The sequence below is a fragment of the Myotis nattereri genome (assembly GCF_964212035.1).
Source record: "Myotis nattereri genome assembly, chromosome: 5".
Taxonomy (NCBI): domain Eukaryota; kingdom Metazoa; phylum Chordata; class Mammalia; order Chiroptera; family Vespertilionidae; genus Myotis; species Myotis nattereri.
In genome coordinates this window covers 60,629,933-60,634,239 of record NC_138080.1, presented here as the reverse complement: position 1 = coordinate 60,634,239, position 4,307 = coordinate 60,629,933, and the positions used below count along the sequence as shown (strand labels likewise).

Below are 4,307 nucleotides of genomic sequence, written 5' to 3'. Positions count from 1 at the left end.
GGACAGGTAGAAGAGGGTAAAGGGGGGATAAATGGTGATGGAAGGAGAATTGACTTGGGGTGGTGAACACACAATATAATGTACAAATTATGTATTATAGAGTTGAACACCTGAAACCTATATAATTTTATTAACCAATGTTGCCCCCAATAAATTTAAAAAATAAAAAGATAAAATAAAATTATGATTCAGGTCTGTATTTGCTAGGACCGTGGCAACAAAGTACCACAAACTTTGTGGGAGGCTTAGGACAACAGAAATGTATTGTTTCCCAGTTCTGGAGGCTAGAAGTTAAAAATCAAGGTGTCCATGGTTAGTTCCTTCTGGGACTGTGAGCAAGGATCTGCTTCACGCCTCTTCCTTAGCTTCTGAGAGTTTTCTGGCGATCTTTGACTTTCCTAGGTTTGTGGCAACATAACTCCAGTCTCTGCTTGGGAAGCAGGGCATTCTCCTTGTGTCTCCACTTAGTCTTTGCTCTGTGTGTGCGCTTGCCTCTTCAGAGAGCATTCTTGCCATAACTAGTTACATCCACAGTGACCCTGCTCTCAAATTCAGCCACATTCTGAGGTACTGGGGATTATGACTTCAACTAATCTTTTTTTAAGGGAACACAATTCAACCATAACAAGGTCTAAAAAGCCGAAGGGAAATGGTGTGGCACAATTAGCTGATGAATTTAGGTCAGATTAAGAAGAAGACACTGACAATTTAGAACAAAACAAAGAGCATAATTAGGACTGCAAGAGTCTGGATGATCAATTTGGATAATGCAGGGCAAGAAGGAGAAAGGGGCAACAATACGGAAACCTGGAGAGCATTATGCTAAGCGAAATAAGCCAGTCAGAGAAAGATAAGTATCACATGATCTCACTCATTTGTGGAATATAATGAACAACATAATTTGATGAACAAAAATAGATCCAGAGACAGAGAAGCATTGAACAGACCATCAAACCTCAGAGGGAAGGCAGGGGAGGATGGGTGAGGGGGCCGGGAGAGTGTGTGCTGGTAAGAGATCGACCAAAGAACTTGTATGCATATAAGCATAACCAATGGACACAGACAATAGGGCGGTGAAGGCCTGAGCTGGGGGGGCAGAGGGGGCTGGCAGAGGGCAATGGGGGTAAAGGGGATATATGTAATACTTTCAAAAACAAGAATTTTTTTTAAAAAAGATGTACAAATTGGCAGGTACAGACTAGTCATAGGGATGTGAAGTGCTGCATAGGGAATGTGGTCACTAATATTGTGATAACTACGTATGGTGTTAGATCAGTGGTTCTCAACCTGTGGGTCGCGACCTCTTTGGCAGTCGAACGACCCTTTCACAGGGGTCGCCTAAGACCATCCTGCATATCAGATATTTACATTATGATTCATAACAGTAGCAACATTACAGTTATGAAGTAGCAACGAAAATGATTTTCTGATTGGGTCACAACATGAGGAACTGTATTTAAAGGGCCAGAAGGTTGAGAACCACTGTGTTAGATGGTACTGAATTTATTGGGATGATCACTTTGTAACTTATATAAATGTCCCATCACTAAGTTGTGCACCTGAAACTATACTGTACCTCAACTCCAATTAAAATAAACAAACAAACAAATAAAAGACAGAGAAAGGGAAGTAAAGGAAGGAAAATGAGGCAAAAGGAGGAAGGAGGAGAAAGGAGTATAATTGGGGGAAGGGAGGCAAAGAGGACCAGGAGAAAGATCACATTAAGCAACGCTCCCATTTTTAGACTGGCTCAAATACTCTCTGTTCTAACTGAGCTTGAGTACAGAGCTCTACTCTCTTGAATAACCTTCCAAATCATAGCTAGTTTATGAGTTTAATAATTACATCTTGTGTCCACTCACTGAAGAGAAATATGTCTTTAGAGTCCTTTTGAAATTAGATTGCTTCTGTGGGTTTAAACCTACAGGAGCTTGTAATTTGGACCATTTGTTTCCTAATAAAGAGGATTAGTTGTGTTTTGTTTTTTTGTGTGTTTTTTTTTAATATATTTTATTGATTTTTTACAGAGAGGAAGGGAGAGGGATAGAGAGGTAGAAACATCGATGAGAGAGATCGATCAGCTGCCTTCTGCACACCCCCCAGTGGGGATGTGCCTGCAACCATGGTACATGCCCTTGACCGGAATCGAAACTGGGACCCTTCAGTCCACAGGCAGACGCTCTATCCACTGAGCCAAACCAGTTCGGCAAGTTGTGTTTTTTTTTTTCATACGTAGAACCCATAGAAGAAGTCACAATGTGCTCACTCCTGATGTGAAGGATCTCAGTACGACATTCAGGGCATAGGAGAGCTGGGTGCTAGGATGCTATTGTTTCTACTGCCTCAAAAAGTAGAGCTGAAAAGGTCCTATTTCTTCATCCAATACATCTTCCTGCCACAGTCAAATTACCGTCAGCACTCTTCTTTCCAGGATCTTGTATAATTCATGTTTTAAAGCATCAAGAGCATATAATTCCTGGAAAACCTGGCCTGTCAATATACTTTATGGTGATGTGATTAGAGGACAGGTATATTATGATTCATCAAGGACCAATATAATGAGAATAATAAAGATTAATCAGTTTTTGGACTCTTAAGATTACTATACAGTATTTGTATTGCTTTTTGTTTACCAAAGTACTTTTTTTTTTTTTTTTAACATATCAAGATTTTATTGTCATACTAGAGGCCTGGTGCATGAAAATTCATGCACTGGAGGGGGGGTCCCTCAGCCCAGCCTGCCCTCTCTCGCAGTCCAGGAGCCCTCAGGGACAGGAGACGATGCGGTGATCAGGGGAAGGCAACGCCCCCATCACACCTTTGCTGCTGCCACAGCTGGCAGAGCAAGCCTTGGCCGGTCCTGGTTACCTGCACCTCGGGCCGGCCCTAGGCGGCTGAGGGGCTGGGGAGACCGGGGGACTCCAGAGGCAGGCATGTGGAGCCGCCGGGCCCGCCTGCCATCCCAGCAGGGCTGAGGGGACCGGACACCACTATCTTGTGACTGTGGGCACCACCATATTTGAGGGTGGGTCAGTCAATTAGCATATTCCCTCTTTATTAGATAGGATAACAAAACAAAATACAAAGCTTAGAACTGGATCACTCGACCCTTTCTTTTCTTATCTCCTCCCAGTTCAAAATGCTTGCATCTCTTAATAGTCAACATTCTCTTAGGTCCGCAGTTAAGCTCAACACATTCAAGCCTCAGCACAATCCTCTTTGTAGTTTTAGCCTTTTTTTTTGTTGTTCCAGAAAACCAGCTTAGTCTGCCCACCATAGCCACTCTGCTTCCTGTCATAACGCCGCTTTCCCTGTGCATACAGAGAAGCCTTGCCCTTCTTGTACTGTGTTGCTTGGTGGGGCTGATGCTTGCCACACTTCCTACAGAAAGTTTGGCGGGTTGTAGGAATGTTTACCATGTTTGTGAGCGCTATTGGCAGGGAAAGGAAGATGATCTACCAAGGTACTTTTTACATATATTTTCTCAGTCAGTTCTTACAGCATTCCTATAAGATAGGTGAACTGTTGTTCTTATGTCCCTTTCACAAATAAATAAATTGTGGTGGAATCAAGGCTAAAGCTCCTCATCTGTCTTCTCAACCTGTCCCTTTGCCCATTCACCTCATTAACTCAGCAGAGTATCAAGTCTTCCCAGGCTTATTCCTGAATGCTCAATAGTTGCTTTGAATATAAATGACATAAACATTATATGAGAAAGTAATTACACAAAGTCATAGTATGTGAGAAAAAGGAATTTGTCTATGGTGATGAAGAGGGGACATCATGAAGGGGGTTCTACAGTGGAAAGGCTACTACCTATGCACAGTACTGTGTAGGACTAAAAGGTGTATGTTCCAGCCAGACTTCCCGGGAAGATGGGAAACTAGGATCTGCTTCCAGCCACAAGCCTTATTCTGTTCCAATTACTCTCTTCTCATTTTGTTTGCTGTATATTTGTCATGTTACAGTATTTCCATGGTGATAAGCTAGGACATTGCAAACACTAATCAAATCAGTCTGTAGAAAGAAGACGACCAGGGAACAAAAGGACTTCCTGGTTACACAAAAATAACCTGTTAATAACCAGTTCTGAGGCAGTTTAAAGGAAAATGAAAGGATATCGTAAAACAGAAGGAAATTATGATTATTCAACTTACCAAAAGGTTTTAGATGCAGTAAACATGCCAGCTCTCACACTCAGTAAATTTAACAATTGATTCTCGGCACACTAAACATCATCTTTTTAATGCATTGGCACAATTCGAGACATCATAAATTCAGTGTTATTTTTAAGTGGATAAGAAGTA

General features: G+C 41.9%; 1 pseudogene across 1 annotated transcript; it reads right to left on the bottom strand.

The window, feature by feature from the left end:
• Positions 1–3,088: 3,088 nt before the first annotated feature.
• LOC308520611 (large ribosomal subunit protein eL42-like) lies at positions 3,089–3,419 on the bottom strand (annotated as a pseudogene). The gene has a single exon. The product of its transcript is annotated as a large ribosomal subunit protein eL42-like (transcript).
• Positions 3,420–4,307: the final 888 nt, after the last annotated feature.